Source organism: Rattus norvegicus, chromosome 15 (assembly GCF_021556685.1).
Source record: "Rattus norvegicus strain SHRSP/BbbUtx chromosome 15, alternate assembly SHRSP_T2T, whole genome shotgun sequence".
Classification (NCBI taxonomy): Eukaryota; Metazoa; Chordata; class Mammalia; order Rodentia; family Muridae; genus Rattus; species Rattus norvegicus.
In genome coordinates, this window is record NC_141548.1 from 29,821,980 (window position 1) to 29,840,473 (window position 18,494).

Here is an 18,494-nt window from a genome sequence, read left to right on the forward strand (position 1 = left end):
CTCCAGCTGTGATCTTTAGTTTAGTTCCCTTGACTCCGTGTAGAATCATCCTGAAGAGAATCTCAATAAGGAGTTTCCTGGATTAGATTGTCTTGTGAGCATGTCTGTGGCAGATTACAATAATCACTGTGGAAAGACACAGTCTGCACATGGGAAGCACCATTCCCAGAGTTTGGGCCCTGCACACTGCATGAAATGCAGAAGAGTTAGTAGAGCACAGCATGCAAACTATGCTCTTTGTTCCTGATTACGGATGTGATGTGACAAGTTGGCTCAAGCTTCCGATGCTGTGACAGGCACACAGCCCTTGCTATGGTGGACCGTGACCTTAATGATTAAGTCTAATAAGTCCTCTTCCTTCTAAGCTATTTTCATCAAGCCGTTTCTTCACAGCCACAGATAGGGAAGGAGGAAGCCATCCTTACTCCAGCAGACATAAGAGCACAGAGTTAAGAGACAGAAGGTAGGAAGGAGATCAGAGTCTGACCTCAGCAGACAGAACGATTTCAAACAGCAAAGAGCAGACACTCTTTTGCATGAAATGGGCATCTTCAAGGAAGGAGGGGGATATTTAGAATTTATAAAGAAGGTTGGGATAAGGAATCTTATACCATTGCAAGGGGCTGTATACAAGTCTTCCGTTTCTCATTTCTAGTATTTTCTGCTCATTTGAGACAGATTATCATGGGAAACAGACATTTTACAAAAATGTTTCCTGTCCCAGGCTCACTGATAACTGCTGGAGCAAGGACAGCTGAGGTCTCACAAAGATTCTGTTTGTACAACTGAGGCACACTATCATGTGTGAGCAGTGCAGTATTTGTTTCTCTGTAGGAAGTCAACGATAGAGTGACATGTTGGCTCTTTCATTTCAACTGAGACACCTGGTAGCTATTGGATGGCATTTCTGTAATTATGAATAGTAGTTGTGATAGGCTTATTTGCACCTTGTACATTCTCTTACTTGGGAACGCCATCTCATGCCATTTCTACGTTTCTTATGCAGTTAGTTTGGGGCATGTGGTAGTCCACTGGAAAATGACTCAAGCGTGGAATGTATTTATGATCACAGATAAGGAAGTGGCCGTCCACAAAGCTTTGGATGGTTGTATTTGTCATTTGAACAAATTATAATAGTTTAGCTACATATATCTAAGTCAACAAAATTTCACTCAATGTAAAGTTGTAACTAATTTTAAAACCAATAAACGGGTCCTCGTTCTCATTTTTCTCCACAATGTTATTCCCTTTCATTCTCTAACTACAAAACTTATGCACTTTATTTCTCAAGTTTGTGTTTTACATTTCTAATACATATGTGTGTTTGTTAACAGTGTGTAGCGCTGCGTTTTTTAAAATATATGCCAATAATAAAACATTGTAAACATCACTGTGAAGCTTGTTGTTTTTGCTAAAATAATTTGGAGACATGGAAAATTAACTATAATTCATTTCAGTATTTTTAACTGCTATGCATCATCCCAATTCAGGAATATGTGACAGTCACTTTGATGGTCATTAGGGCACATGGTGCTGGCAGAAGCAGTGGCAGTCTAGGTCAGAGGTCAGGTTCACTAAGGTCAACAGGCCTCCACCAGTCATGTTTCCAAGGTGGTGCTTCATCCCTCTGCACAGTTCAGTCTGAGAATATAGGTTAGCAGTCCTCTGAGGTTAGCACGAGTATGTGTGGGGGTGTGTCTATCCAGCACATACACATTTCCTGTTTTACTCTGAGCTTATATTTATCCTTTCCCTACAACCTAACCTTTCCTATCTTAAGAGATTAGTATTCACACACTCCAGTGGCTCAGAAAATGAACTCTTGTCCTGAACTGGTGATTGCACTCTTCTTAATGTTTGGTAAGTGGAATGGTACATTGAGTTTCTGTCTTGTTTCATGATATTGATGTAAAATTTAACAACAGTTTCTCTTGTGAAGCAGAATACAGGTCATCATTTCCCTGAATCGTTACTAATTTCACTTTTTAGGAGGAAGCAATGGAGACTCGGTGACTCAGACAGAAGGCCTAGTGACACTCTCTGAAGGGGCTTCTCTGACTGTGAACTGTTCCTATGAAACCACACAGTACCCAGCCCTGTTCTGGTATGTGCAGTATCCCGGAGAAGGGCCACAGCTCCTCCTTAGAGCCTCAAAGGCCAACGAGAAGGGAAGCAGCAGAGGTTTTGAAGCTACATATGAGAAAGAAACCACGTCCTTCCACTTACAGAAAGCCTCAGTGCAAGAGTCAGACTCGGCTGTGTACTACTGTGCTCTGAGTGACACAGTGGCAGAAACCACAGCGGGAGCAGAGCACAAACTCTGAGAATCAGGGGGCTGGCTGCTGAGTGTGTCTACGATCACTCATTTAGGGTCCACGGGCAGGTCTGCTATTGTTGATACCACACAAGAAAGCATCCAAATTAACACTAGGAACACATTAGGAGAACAGTAAGAAAGCATGCCGCACTTTAGGCTTAATCAGAGAGAATGAAGGCAGTCACACATCACAGTGATTTCCTTTTTTTGTTTTTGTTTTGTAGTTGGGACTTTATGTAGCCCAGGCTGGCCTTGAACAATTTTTGAACCCAAGGCTGGCTGTGAACTCTTCCTTCTGTCTAAATCAACACTGGTCTGGAGTTGCATCTATGAACCATCACACTAGGCTGAATTTGTGATTTCTTAAGTACAAAATCCCCTGTTGAATGAAACTATGTATTCATCATTGCCTATAATCCTAACCCTCTGACCCTGACTCATGTCATTCATGGATCTATCATGTGTAGAGACAGCCATGGCTTATATGGCTATATGTGCTCCATGTCTTCCTGAAATAAGAAAGGGTTATTTCATTTTTCCCCTCTCAAAATCTGATAATTTACTTGTCACTTGTACAGACTTTTATGTTTGACTGATTTAAAAGTAGAAGCTTTCAGTGGAGATAGTCCCAGTCTTGTGCAAATAGGTTCCTGCCTTTCTTATTTGGCTCCCTTCATTCTTTTGACCAAAAAATGTAGCATATTCTTCAGCCTCTTCCTTATGTTTCTAGTGTGTGAAAGACCCTCAGTGAGAATCTTCCCTTGGGAAGGAGATCCCCAAGCTCAATGACCAGGCCGAGACCACTGGATGCAATCAGCAAGAGGGTTTATTGTCCAGATACACAGGTACCTGAGGGCATCTCAGTCAGCTCGGAAGGACTGGCGCGCCCAACAGAACAAGGGACGGGTTTTTATAGGGTTCTGGGGAGCAGAAGCAGGCATACAGAAGCAGATGCGTGGTTACAGGGACTTGATTGGTGGATTCTAATGAGGCACGGATGCACGATTACACCCAATTGGCTAATTCAAACATATTTAAATGAGGTTTAGAGGTATGGCTACACAATTGGCTAGTTCAGACATATTCAAATGAGGTTAAAACAGAGCAAAAGAGTACGTGCAGGCTGGGACGTCCGGAATGTCAGGAGCTAGGGGCTTATCCCTTCCTTCCAGATGGCCTATGAGTCAGTTCTGATACCTCGGGCTGGTTCTACATTCCTTCTTCCTTATCTTTATGGTCTGTAAGTCTTAACACGGGGCAGGCCCTACAGGGCCTGGGCGTGCCTGGGCTCACCCGGGCCTGTTTCAGCTCTGAGTCTGTGGATCTTAAAACGTACTTTTTACTTTTATAGTTGTGGACTTATATAATTTCCCTTTCAAGATGGGGGTCTTTCAGTGTGTTCTCTTTTTCAGTGTAATATGTCAACAGTTGTGATACACATGGAGTAAAAGGATGCTGAGTTTTGGGTGCTTTGGTCCTGGGGAGAAAGTTGAATTAAGATGAAAAGATGAATATACTGAATTCTGTTGATAGGTCAAGTAAAGGGAACTGAATAAGGCACTGGGAAAGCTGGAAGACATTGCTGGGAGAAAGAAACTTGGATTGTGGATTTAGGAGATAACAGAGGTTAAGAATTAGGTAGAGTAGCATAGACAGCTACTCCAAAGAGATTCATAGACCTTGAACAAAACTAGGGACCAATGCATGGATATACACATGTTAATAGAAGATGTATTTATTCTTTCTGTAGTATATTACAAAAATATCCATTTTAAATTACTCCAATTATACAAGCATATAAAGAATACCTCAGAAGGTCAGTTTAAGTTATAAAGCTCCAGAAAGACGAAAAATCATATTGTATAAATACAGCATTAAAAAACAACCAAGCAAAAGGAAATCCAGTGGCTTAACTTTTTAATTTGATCCAGAGTTTGTCTCCTTTTCACAAAGATTTATCCTTTTGTCCCATTGCAATATCTGGTCGGCCCTAAAGACTTCAAGTCCTGCTCATTGGATTTCCTGCATCTCTACTTGATAAAGTGCATGTTCTTTTTAAAAAAAAAAAATCAGTCACATAATTTTTTTAAAAAAATAAGCAATCTTAATTCTCATAACAAACCAACAAAACAAAATAAACATCTCCTACCCAATAACTTTCTAGTTCACTCATTAGAAACCCAAATGTTTTATTAACTTAAGTACTAGGTGTCACTGCAAACTGGATATCTCTTCATTCTTGCTTTGAAAATAACCCCCTTGACTATGTTTATAATTTCCATTTTTTGCTCAAATCTACTTTAGTGACATTTTCTCTAAGCACCATATATAGCAGGTTAACTCTTTGCATGTTGTGGTTTGCCCAGAAGTTACTGTATTTTGATGCTAATTCCACTGCCCCAAGGACAACTGCCTAGTCAAGGACTCAGAACTCAGGTGACATCAGCAGAACCACCTCTCCATTGAATTGGTAAAGTACTGGTGAGCGGCAGATACAGGATAGAAGGAGGCCTGTCATTGGAGGAGAAGGACGAATAGGTGGGAGAGAAGTTTGAAGGAAGAGGAGGAGACTAAGGGAGAGAGGAAGAGACAGGAGGGAGAGAGGGGCAGAGGAGCGGTGGCAGGACAAGATGGCAGGTGATGTTAAGATTCTGCTCTGTGTATTTACAGGTTGTTATTAATGTTCTCAAGGGATGGATGGTACTGGGCTTTGCATGTTTAAGTGGGCAATTATATCTTATCAATTGGGTCAAAGATTATTGTGTTGTGTGTTCTTTTATGTGAGGGTTTGAGTGTAGGAAAGTGTGCGGCTGGGATGTGTTTCCGCCAAGATATCTAGCAGATATCTTGGGATAATGCAGTACGGACCCAGTGAGGTAAAAGACAACCATTACCTTTTTATTTTCATATTTTTACAACAACAGCATGTCATTCATGTTAGGGTAGAAATCTCAGCTTGCATCTGGGCACAATGGGCCAACATGTTTCCACATGGAGAGATTAAATGAAAGACGAAGACTAGAAGAGGAGAGGAATAGAGTCCACCAATGAGCATGTGGAGGGAACGGGGAACAGAATGGGGGGAGAAGGGACAAGGGGAAGAGGGCAAGAGCAAGGAGCAAGAGCAAGAGAAGAAAGAGGGGAGAGAAGAGGGAATAGGCAATGCCTTTATAGTTCATCAGGCAAACATAGCTGTTGACAGGTAACTTTGGGGGTAGAGCTTAGACAGAATAACAACAATTCAGGCTTAGTCTTTTCTGCATGGAAACATGTATGCTGTCTGTCTGTCTGTCTGTCTGTCTGTCTGTCTACCTATTTACCTACCTCCCACAGTTCTGCAGGGTGGAATTCCAAGATGAAGATATTGACTAGTTTTCTCCAAGGTCCACCACCTGACTTGTATGTAGATGACCCCGCCTCCCTAAGTCCTCACACGCTTTTGCTCTGAGGATGATCATCTATTCTTATGTGAGCATCAGTCTCATTTAATTAGAGTTGGCCTCATTTGTCTTGATCGTTTTGAAAGTGCCTGTCTTTGAATACAGACACATTCTGAACTTCTTAGGGTGTCAGCTTCAATGTAAACATGCTGGAGAGGGTGCAACTCAGGGTTTACCAGACCTGACATTAGATAAATACTAAATGTAAGAAGAATACAGACTCCTTCTTGACCAGTGCCCTTGAGATTTCTGGTGACACAGAAATCATATATACCCTGGATGATGAGGCTTCCCCACTTTTTCCTAAATGTATTTTTAGAGGAACAAGAAACATTCAGTCACAAAAATTTCTTCAGAAGTCATGATTCAAACCATAAAGGTTGGAGCTAAATGGACCAGTGATAAAAATTAAAAGTGTTTATTCAATTCAAGTGCTTTTTCCTCTGTGATTAGTGTATAAGTATATAGGATTCTCTTATTTTTAGTTTCATTCCTTTGTGTAGCTAATTCTTCATTTCTATTAATATTTTATCTTTGCTCATACTCCCACTTTCTAATTATCTTCCTGTCTGAACATTAATTCTGCTTTATTTTAGCTTTTACATATTTTTCTCAGATTTTGTCTTCTTAGGAGCTATTTTAGCTGAGTAACTTACACGCCTCCTTTACCACCACAGTTATGAAGCCTCTGAGAATTGTATTTTGGTGGTTGTAGTGGGGTAATGTGAGGGAGATGACTGTGGTCTCTTTCTTATACAATCCAGGACCATCTGTCCATGAGTGGCACTATTCACAATTCATTGGGCCCTTCCATACCAATCATTAATAAAAAAAAAAATCCCATAGACATGCCCACAGGAAAATCTAATGAAGGCAAATCCTCAGGTGACATTCTCTGTTCCCAGATGGTGCTAGCTTGTTTAAAGTTGACAAAAACTATCCAGCAAAGTTCACCCCTTGACAACTTGACACACAAATGCATCACTATTACATGGTAAACTTTTCCCCCCCAATATCTGATGCAAATGTGAGAATATAAAACACAGTAAAACTTTTAAAGTCACACAGTCTTTAAAAAATGTAAACATTTTAAAAGTTCAGTCTCTTCAAAAATATCCAACCTGCGCTGAATAAATAGCTCAAATGTTAAAAGCTAAGACTCACACAAATAAAAGAAAAGATAAAATATCCAAAGTCTCTTTAAAAGCCTGAAGTCTCTCGATTGTACTTCTTATTCTGAGAGGGAAGAAGCAGGGCAGAGTTGCAATTAGATAAATGCAAATCCAAACTCCAATAGTGCAAATAGCTCAGGGTTCAGAGCCTGGAACTCACTTTTAATCTTCTGGGCTCCACAGGGCTTGGGTAGGCTTACCTCTTCAGTTCTACCATCTGCAGCATAAGCAGCTTATCTCATGGTTTCAGTCTGGCTACAATCCACACCTGCCAGAGTTCTTGGTGGTTATTTCATGGTCCTAGGATCTTCAGTGTCATATGCTCTCCACTGCAACTGAGGCTGCACCATCACTAATAGCTTCTCTTCAGGAAGATTCTGATCCTGCTACATGGTATCAAGCCCTAATAACTTTTTCAAATTCCTTTCACGTTTTCAAAATTAGTTCATGTGGGAAACACACAGCTGCCAAGTTGTGCTGCAGTTTTATGTACAAAATCTATGTCATGACTTTGAGAAAATACCAGAAGAGAACGACTCAGCCATGCTGTTTTATTATTAAGAACAGTGGATGTTCAGCTCTATGTAACTAGCATCAATTGTTCCTGCAAAGTGAAGAAATTTTCACTTCTACAGATACTTAATTCAAATATATAACACAAACCATTCTGTTTCCATCTTTGTTTCCCTCTGATACTTCCCCAACCTGCTCACCCACTCCCTCCCATCTCCATGCCCTGGCTTTACCCTACACAGAGGCATCAAGCCTTCACGGAGCCAAGGTCCCCTCTTTTCACTGGTGCTGAATAAGGCCATCCTCTGTTGCATATGCGGCTGGAGCCATGGGTCCCTCCATGTGTACTCTTTGGTTAGTTGTTTAGTCTTTGGGAGCTCTGGGGGGTCTGGTTGGTTGCTATTTTTGTTCTTCCTATGGGGTTGAAAACCCCTTCAGCTCATTCAGTCCTTTCTCTAACTCCTCCATTAGGGACCCCGTTCTCAGTTCAATGGTTGGATGCAAGCACCTGCCTGTGTATTTGCCAGGCTGTGGCAGAGCCTCTCAGGAGACAGCAAAATCAGTCCCCTGTCAGCATGCACTTCTTGGAATCCACAATATTGTCTGGGTTTGGTGACAGTATATGGGATGGATTCCCAGTGAGGCTGTCTCTGGATGACATTTCCCTCAGTCGGTGCTCCATACTTTGTCTCTGTATTTCCTACTGTGAATATTTTGTTCTCCCTTTTGAGAAGGACTGAAGCACCCACTCTTTTGGTCTTCCAACTTCTTCAGCTTCATGTGCTCTGTGAATTGTATCTTGGGTATTCCAAGCTTTTGAGCTAATATCCAATTATCAGTGTGTTCTATTATGATTGGGTTATCTCACTCAGGATGATATTTTCTAGTTCCATCCATTTGCCTATGAATTTTATGAAGTCAGTGTTTTTAATAGCTGATTAGTACTCCATTGTGTAAATGTACAACATTTTCTCTATCTATTCCTCAGTTGAAGGACATCTGGGTTCTTTACAGCTCCTGCATATTATAAATAAGGCTGCTATGAACATAGTGGAGCATGTGTCCTTGTTGTATTTTGGAGCATTTTTTGGGTATATGCTCAGAAGTGGAATAGCTGGGTCCTCAGCTTGGACCATGTCCAATTTCTGAGGAACCTCCAGACTGACTTCCAGAATTGTTGTACCACGTTACTATTTTTAAATTAATCTCAGGAGTCTAAATACCAGCTGTATATCAAATAGAGTTCAGAGTCCATCAGGTTGACTGATAAATTGTCCTTGCAATGCACGAATAAGAAGTAATAAAAACAATATGGAGAACATGATCTTTCCCCCCATAATCAGAGCCTCTACCAACTTCCCATTTTACCTGCTTGCTATATGGAGTTTGGAATTTTTATGTTCTTAGGTAAAATATCTCCTTTCACAGACCAAAAAAGTATTTTAGCTCCACAGATATCCAATATTTTCACAGAGTGCAGGGAAAAATATGCAGATAAGAAGAAAACTAGGAAAAATAAGATACATAAGTAGAAAGAGATAGAGGACAGTAGTGTCTATGACCAGTAATACATAGCCTGATCAATCTCTATGCAGGAACTTTTGTCTGACTTGAACTTGCACAGGTCTTAGGCATCTATCACAACCATCACAGGTTCTTACGTACAACTGCACTGCTGTGTCTGGATAGACTTTGTAGTCACCCACCAACTCCACTCTTAAATTTTTTTCCATATTCTCTTCTGCAAAATATTCTGAGAGGTCCCATTTTGAGGTGGTCATTTTGCAGTCTCTTATATCTGTATCTTGACTGGTTATGGGTCTCTGTGTTAATTTCCATTGACTTCAAATAAAAGCTTCTCTTATGAAATTTAAGAAAGTTTTTACGAATTGATTTAATACTATATCCAGTTATCAGATTAACATTAGTAGGTTCCCCTTTGCTTCAGGTATGTATTTCATCTCATAGATCAAGCCTTAAATCCAATCAGAAGATGAGTGGTTATCTTCATTATATCCTTGCCTCGATTAAGCCAGTGTCCATGGCTTACCAGGCCCGTTGCTATTATTGTACTCAGAATTCACAGCTGGGTAAGACTTACTCTTGTGGTAGGGTGCATAGCATCTTCCATCCCTATGAAAGTTGACCGGTAGAGATGAAGCTTCCAAGTGAATACAAGCTCAAGCTTTTCATGTTCATTCATAAGTTAAAGGTGCGGAATCTCTGTAATAAGTTCTTACCGTCAAGTGCCATAGTGTAACTAAGATCATTGGCGTTAGCCTGTAATGTTTGAGGAGTAGGGTCTATGGGACCTCACTGGCTATCGATTCCAAAGAAGTAACCTATTGTTTGCACTGGACTCATTTGTTAGCCTATCATTCCTAGTAGGTGTATAGTTTCTTGGTTATAGGATGACTTCATTAAAGCTTTTTATATCTGTGATTGCATATCTTTTAGGAAGCTTCTAGAGGCTTCCATGTGACTTTTCTGAAAACTCTTCAGGGTTGGTTCTCCTTCCACTTATGCAATAGCATAAAAGGATAAAAGGAAATAGTAAAACAGAAACCATTTTTTAGTTGGCTCTTTGGAGTCAGTTTCCTTTTGTACAACCCCTGCAGCAGACCCAGGCAATGTTTGGATGTCCCAAGAATTATTCTTAAGGAAACAATAAATGCATCAGGAGATTAGAGTAGAACGAGATGGTTTTTAGGCAGAAGGGAACAGTGTTGGGAATGTAGAGCTGAAAGGTTTTCTTTCAGTCTTTGTGGAAACACACTATTGTAAAGTTTGGGAGAAAAATGAGTGACCAAGGCAGCCAGTACTCATGTTTAGAGGCTTGGCTCCCATGCTAGAGGAAATGCCAGCAATGACATCCAGTCACTGCATTTAAGGATATAAAATCTATTTTAACACCAGAAAATTACGCCTAGTCAAATAATAAACTTTCAGGGCTAGGACATAGGTCAGTGGTAGAATACTTGTCTAGCATGCATGGAAATCTGGATTTGATTCCCATCACAAAGGAAAATAATAAATAAAGAGAGAATAAGTTTGTACATGTTTACCTTTTACAAATGAGTAGCATGATGATTTTTTAATTTCTAACTTTTCTTTTACCACTCAGCCACAGGGAAACATTTCTCAGAGCAAGTCAGCTTTCTCCTCGTAATTGCTGAGTCAATTTTTTTTCTAATATGGGAGGAGAAACAAATCAAGGGCTTTTCTCAAAGCAAGTCAAACATTTCTCAGAGCAAGCCAGATTTCTCATTGCAATCTCAGACCAAAATGGTTTCTAATTTTAGAGTAGAAAGAGTTCAAGAACTCATCAGCCTGCCTTTTTTTCACAGAGATAGAATCTGTTCATTTTATTATAGTCATCTGTGTGATGAAGACAAGATTGTTTGATTATTAATAACGCCTCAAGTGAGGTCTCTAGCAAAACTATTCTTGAAGAGCAGAGTTTGAGATAATACACGACTTTCAATATCGAGTGCCGCTCTCTCTCAAATTCATTTTAAAATGATTTTTATAAGGAAATCGGAATGGGGGTTCTTCAAAAAAATTGAATTAAAAAACTACCAACAAAACAAACTAAAACTAGATATATTATGAAGCCTAGTTATACCTCTTGGAATTTCTCTCTCTCTCTCTCTGTGTGTGTGTGTGTGTGTGTGTGTGTGTGTGTGTGTGTGTAAAATGGTCTTATGTAAAATAAAATAAAAATTTAAAAGAAACAACGCGCTGACCAGTTGTGAGTCTATGTGTTTCCCACCAGCTGCTGTACAAAAGATTATTCCTCTAATTAGGTTTGACTGCCTCACTACTCTATTGGTATTGTAAAAGTAGAGGGAAGTTTGACAGTGCATCCATTAAGCAAAAACAATAGTAGTAGTTCCCCCACCTGGGACCTATATTCCCCCCGGGCATGAGTTCTTGACCTGTTTATAGTACCAGTTATACATTTTTCTACCATGAAGTAGGCCTGAAATTAAATTAAAAAGTAGTTCACCACTCTTATAACATTCACATTGATCTTGGGTATATCTGTATCTTGCCATGATGGTCACTACTGTAGATCTGAGGGCTCACAGCAGGCTAAGACTTGTTAAATTTTCTCCCCTGGCAGCCTTAGTCACACTTTTGACACTATAAAATGTGGTCAGTAAGGAGGAAGCGTCTTCATTAGTACTGGCTGGATTGCACTAAGTCCTGTGACCAAAACATGCAGTGTCTTCAGCACTGTGGTCCTGCCATCAAGTTCTGGTGGGTGACCAAGAGCAACAGCAACAGGTTCCATTATTTCTGGGGTCTCTATGGCTGCTCCAGATCAACACTAGGGGATGTGTCCCAGAGCTGGTTTTGGGCTTTTTATTTGGAATTATATTGCTGGGGGGTGGGGAGTATTATGCTAATTCACTTTGTCTCTCTGTATCTTTCCTCTCTTTTCTGTTTTGTACACACATACACATACATGCACACACACACACACACACACACACACACACACACACAATTTTGAAACATCCTTAATGTTAGTTGGCCCTTCATGCACCCACCCTTTCTGCCATACTCTCTTCCTCCCTCTGTATTTAACCCTTCACTGCCCAGAAAAATGCTATTGACTGAATATTAAATATTTTGTTGCCTTCATTCATCAGGATGAATCGTAGTGACATTTTGATTTCAAATGTTTATCCCAGCCCATGATTCAGTGGTACAGAGTGTGTGTACCTCTTTCCAGGTTACTAATAATGACTCAGTAACATTCAAAAGAAACCAACCCCATCTCTACATCTTTATTCATGGCTTTCAGTAATTAGAGAAGTGGCCACAAGATGGCAGTAGGCCGCAGCTGATGAGAAGCACAGCAAGCTCATTTCCTTGCATCCTGAAGCACTGCATCTGTTTTCTTATTGGTTAGTAAGATGACACAGGAAGCTGCTATAACTGTTAGAGAAAAGGGACAACCTGGAAAGACAAAGAGCTTGCTTGGCAGGAGATTGCAAGTCTACATTAATCTCAGGCAGGAAGAACAATGAAGGCACCCATTCACACTGTATTCCTGTTCTCCTGGCTGTGGATGGACTGTAAGTTGAAGTTTTGGGGTCAAGAGAAAATATTTGGTGGATGTGTCTTAGAGATCCGTGGGCAGTTTATTTTATACAGTTCCCTCTAGTTGTTGTGGACAAAGAGATTAAGCAGAGCACTGCCTGACTGCTCTCCTCCTGTCTGTTTTCCTTTCTGTGTAGGGGAGAGCCATGGAGAGAAGGTCGAGCAGGTTCTTTCTACACTGAGTGTTCGAGAGGGAGACACCGCTGTCATCAACTGTACTTACACAGACAGTACTTCATCATACTTCCCTTGGTACAAGCAAGGAGCTGGAAAGGGTCTCCATTTTGTGATAGACATTCGTTCAAATGTGGACAGAAAGGAGACTCAAAAATTTACAGTTTTAATGGATAAGAAAGCCAAGAAATTCTCCTTGCACATCACAGCCACACAGGCTGAAGATTCAGCCATCTACTTCTGTGCAGCAAGTACACAATGTTTCCCAGGCACCTGCAGCCTATCCTCAAACTTGCTATGGGGGTGCTATGGGGGTTGGAGCCCAATCCACATCCTGTGTCTTGTAGTAAAGCACTTGTCATATGGTTAAATTGCAATGGAAACTAACATACAGATATTTAAAACATATATGAGAAAGTTCAACTCTCTCTCTCTTTTTGTGTTTGTGTGTGTGTGTGTGACAGAGAGAGAGAGAGAAAGAGAGAGAGAGAGAGAGAGAGAGAGAGAGAGAGAGAGAGAGAGAGATGTGGTAGTGGTTCATACCTTTAATCCCAGAACTCAGGAGGCAGAGGTAGGTGGATCTCTAAGTTCAAGGTCATCCAGGTTTAAACAGAGAAATCTTATTTTGAGAAATAATTCCAAAATAGTTTATTTTTTAATTTAAAATTTCTAACTATTTTTTTGTACACTCTTATGTCTTAGTTTCGTATTGCTGTGAAGAGGTACGATGGCCAAGGTAACTTATAAAATGAAATCATTTAACTGGGGTGTTGGCTTACAGTTTCAGGGGAGGAGTCCATGATCATCATGTCAGGGAACATGGCAACAATCAAGTAGGCAGGATGCTAGATAAGCTATTGGGGGCTTACATGTAGAGATGACAGCCTTAAAGAAGGGCAGGAGAGAGAGAGAGAGAGAGAGAGAGAGAGAGAGAGAGAGAGAGAGAGAGAGAGAGAGAGAATGGCATCCCCAGTGATACTCTTACAACAAGGCCACATTATTCAAGACCGAAGACATCTACCAACTGGTGACAAAATACCCAAACATATGATCTGATCCTATCGGTGCTTATCACTCCAACCATCACATGATATGGGAGCTACACTTACCTTTGGGTGTAGGTTCCATATTTAGAATACAGTTAGAAATAGGACTGGTTTAGGGAAGTGACTTTAATAGTTTCTCATCCAGGGCTCATTGCTTAGTCAGACATGTATAGTGGGCTAGGCTTAGAGTATTGGGCATGGATTCCATCATGTTAAGTAGGCCTTATGCTGGCTAATTATGCCGACTTTACACAAGCTGAAGTTTTTTATCTGGATAATGGCAACAGAATATATAGTTTTGGGGGTCAATGGACTCCCCTGATCAACAGTTCAAAGGAGATATGCATGACCCAATGGTGGCTTTTTTTGGGGGGGTTGTTTTTGTTGGGAATAATTGCCACATCAAAATGTCATAATTTCTTTAAATATATTCATGTATATATAAGATACACTTATATAAGCAATTTTAAGCAAATATGAGATAGTATGATTATGGTTCTTTCAAACATCCTTAAAGTTGTTTATCCCCCTTCTCTCCCTCCCTCCCCCTCCCAATGTTTGCTGCTTTCTGCTCATCAGGTAAGCATTCCTCCATGTTACCCATGTCTCTCTCATAGCTCCAGCATCTATTATTCTCTTCTGAAGACCCCCATGGTTTCTTTTAACTCTCCTGCTTTCTGCAGTTACTACAGGTGGTATATTCAGAGGTGAAGATTCAGAGACGGGTTCTGGAAGTAAGCGAGTATGTGTTGCATTTGTCTTTTTGGGTCTGCGATACTCCACTCAGTATATTTTCTAGATCCATCATTTACTTTCAAAGTTTACTGTACCACATTTTCATTATCTACGAATCTGTTGAAAGACATTTAGTTCATGTATATTTTCTAGCTACCATGAATAGAACAGACATGAACATGGCTGAACAAGTATCTGTGGAGTAGAATGTTGAGCTCATTGGGCATGTGCCAAGGAGAGGTATAGATGGATCATATGGTAGATCTACTTTTATCTTTTAGAAGATTAACCACACTGATTTCCACAAATGCATCTGTTTGCAATTCCACCAATGTGAATGAATGTTTCTCTTTCCCCATATCCTCGTAAACATATTCACTGGCAGTTTTTAATTTTTTCTTTTTTATTGGATATTTTATGTATTTACATTTCAAATGTTATCCCCTGGCCTGGTTTCCCCCTCTCCCATCCCCTCTCCCTCTGCTTCTATGAGAGTGCTCCCCCTCCCACACACCCACTTCCACCTTACCACCCTGGCATTTTCCTACACTGGGGAATAGACAGATACCAGGTACCAAAGTTAAATCAGTATCGAGCAAACCTTTTAAACAGTGCCATAAACTCTAAATAAATTGAAACAATCATTAAAAGTCTTCCAACCAAAAAATGCCTAGGACCAAATGGATTTAGTGCAGAATTCAATCAGACCTTCAAAGAAAACCTAATACCAATACTTTTCAAACTATTCCACAAACTAAAAATAGAAAGAACACTACCCAATTCATTCTATGAAGCCACAATTACACTTATACCTAAACCATACAAAGACCCTACAAAGACAGAGAACTTCAGACCAATTTCCCTTATGAATATTGATGCAAAAATACTCAATAAAATTCTCACAAACTGAATCCAAGAACACTTCAAAACAATCATCCATCATGATCAAGTAGGCTTCATCCCAGGGATGTAGAGATGGTTCAATATACGGAAATCCATCAATGTAATCTACTACATATACAAACTCAAGGAAAAAGAACCACATTATCATCTCATTAGATGCTGAGAAAGCATTTGACAAAAATTCACCAGCCCTTCATGTTAAAAGTCTTGGAAAGATCAGGAATTTAAGGCCCATAACTAAACGTAGTAAAAGCAATATACAGCAAACCAGTAGCCAACATCAAACTAAATGGAGAGAAACTTTAAGCAATTCCACTAAAATCAGGGACTAGACAAGGCTGCCCACTCTCTCCCTACCTATTCAACATGGTATTGGAAAGTCTAGCCAGAGCAATTGGACAACAAAAGAAGGTCAAAGGAATACAAATTGGAAAGGAAGAAGTCAAAATACCACTATTTACAGATGATATGATAATAGGCTTTAGTGAGCCAAAAATTCCACCAGAGAACTCCTAAGCCTGATAAACAACTTCAGTAAAGTGGGTGGATACAAAATTTTCTCAAATAAATCAGCAGCCTTCCTCTTCTCAAAGGAAAAATGGGCTGAAAAAGAAACTGGGAAATGATACCCTTCACAATAGTCACAAATTATATGAAATGTCTTGGTATGATGCTAACCAAACAAGTGAAAGATCTGAATAAAAAGAACTTCAAGTCTCTGAAGAAAGAAATTGAAGAAGACCTCAGAAGATGGAATGATCTCCCAAGCTCATGGATTGGTAGGATTAACACTGTAAAATGGCTGTCCTGATGAAAGCTATCTACAGAATCAATGCAATCTTGATCAAAAATCCAACTCAATTCTTCACAGAGATAGAAAGAGCAATTATCAAATTTATGTGGAGAAACCCAGGATATCAAAAAACATTCTCAACAATGAAAGAACTTCTGGGGGAATCACCATCCCTGACCTCAAGCTGTATTGTAAATCAATAGTGAGAAGAACCACATGGTATTGGTACAGAGACAGACTGGTAGAGCAATGGAATAGAATTCAAGATCCAGAAATGAAACCACACATCTATGGTCACTTGATCTTTGACAAAAAAGCAAAAACCATTCAGTGGGAAAAAAAGAGCATTTTCAGCAAATGGTACTGGTTCAACTGGAGGTCAGCATGTAGAATGCCAATTGACCCATTCTTATCTCCTTGTACAAAGCTCAAGTCCAAGTGGATCAAGGACCTCTACATAAAAGAAGATACACTGAAACTAGTAGAAGAGATAGTAGGGAAGAGCCTCGACCACATGGGCATAGGGGGAATTTTCCTCAACAGAACACTAATGACATATGCTCTAAGAGCAAGTATGATTAGTGGGACCTCATAAAAATTGCGAAGTTTCTCTAAGGCAAAGGACACCATCAATAGAACAAAGTGGCAACCAACAGACTGGGAAAAGATCTTTACCAATTCTGCATCTGATAGAGAGCTAATATCTAATGTATACAAAGAACTCAAGAAGTACAACTGCAGAGAACCAAATAACCCTATTGAAATGGGGGTAGAGAGCTAAACAAATTCTCAGCTGAGGAATATTGAATTTCTTATAAGCACCTAAAGAAATAGTTTTTACATGGATCACTCTGCCTGAGGTAAGATGAAATCTCAAAGTAGTAGAAAAATGCGATTGGACTCATACTTACCACTTTAACAAAAATTAACTGGAAATGGATCAAGGACCTCAATGTAAAACCTAAAATGTTGAAACTGCTATGAGTAAACACTCACACCACTTGAATTGCATTTCCTTAATTGCCAAAATTGAACAATCCTTCTGATATTCCCTAGATATTTCTTCTTTTTTGGAAACTGTCCTGATCCACGGCCCATTTTCAAATTGTGTCACTTGTTCTGAGTTGTTTGTATATTCTAAATATTAACCCTCTACCAAATGTTTCACTGGAAAAGATTCTCTCCATCTCTGTGGGGTGTCTGTACTTCGCTCTGTTGCTTCCTTATCTGTAGGCGAGATTTTCATTTTACAAGGTCTCTCATGTCAACTATTGTCATTAACTCCTGGGCAAATGCGGTCCTGCTTAGAAAGTTCTTTCCTAAACCTACACCTTCTGGGATTGCCTGTGTTTTCTTCCAGCAGATTCATTGTTTGAGATTTCACATTTAGATCTTTGATCCCTTTGGAGTTCATTTTTCCTAAGGTGATAAATCTACTTTCCTTCTTGCACATGTGGACAACCAGTTTTATCTGCACCATTTGTTGAAGATGCTGTCTTTTCCCCAACGTGTATTTTTGGCATCATTGTCAAGTATCAAATGGGTTGTTGTTCCATGTACCCATGTTTCAATCTTCCATTTTGTTCTGTTGACTTCTGTTTTCTTAATAATACTATATTTTATATCACTATGAATAAAATTGGACCCATAACTATCACCTTCACAAAAATTAACTCCAGATTTTCCAGGTACCACTCCACCTGCCCCCATTTAACTCATCACAGTTTATCATTCAGGTTAGACCCCCTTTCTTCCTGATTCTGCTGCCTACCAAATCCCCAGAATCATACCTGCCTGCCTGAGTTAGCTGCCTGGTGTCAGCCTAGCTCTATTGTTTAGCTGCTGCTGCTTCTCACCTGGCCACCACTAGACGTGCCACACAAGTACTATCCAAGTTAAATCTGCCATTCATTGCCCGAGTCCCCTTGGACATTCCCAGCTACTCTGAGTTGTTTCCTATCACCATGGCCAGATCACTTCCATCAGGCTTGCATCACCAAGAGCATCCAGGTTAGTCTCTTTCCTCTGTCCCTAGTCCTCTTTCCTCCACCCCCTGGGTCATTTCCAGCTGCTCTGAGACTTGCACTGCCCCATTGTGTTTCATAATCCAGCCCCAGGAGGCCTGCTGCACCAGGGACATCCAGGGACAAGCAGATGGCTTGAGGCCAACTGTAAGAACACAATCAACAAAAGCCAGGGCTGTAGGGCAACTCAAGAGCACAACTGTCCCACTACAGCAAGCCCTGGATATCTTAACACAGTTGAAGTACAAGAAAAATGACCTTAAGT

The 18,494-nt window shown here is 40.2% G+C and overlaps 1 long non-coding RNA gene and 1 gene segment (V, D, J or C); both read left to right on the forward strand.

Moving 5' to 3' along the window:
* Nucleotides 1–18,494, forward strand: part of LOC148000932 (T cell receptor alpha variable 22-like) — a 322,393-nt gene that overhangs the window by 223,986 nt on the left and 79,913 nt on the right.
* On the forward strand, nucleotides 1,712–6,923 carry LOC148000935 (uncharacterized). Its single transcript, XR_015638766.1, has 4 exons — nucleotides 1,712–1,860; nucleotides 1,990–3,048; nucleotides 3,713–4,670; nucleotides 5,242–6,923. It is a non-coding gene; the product is annotated as an uncharacterized LOC148000935 (long non-coding RNA).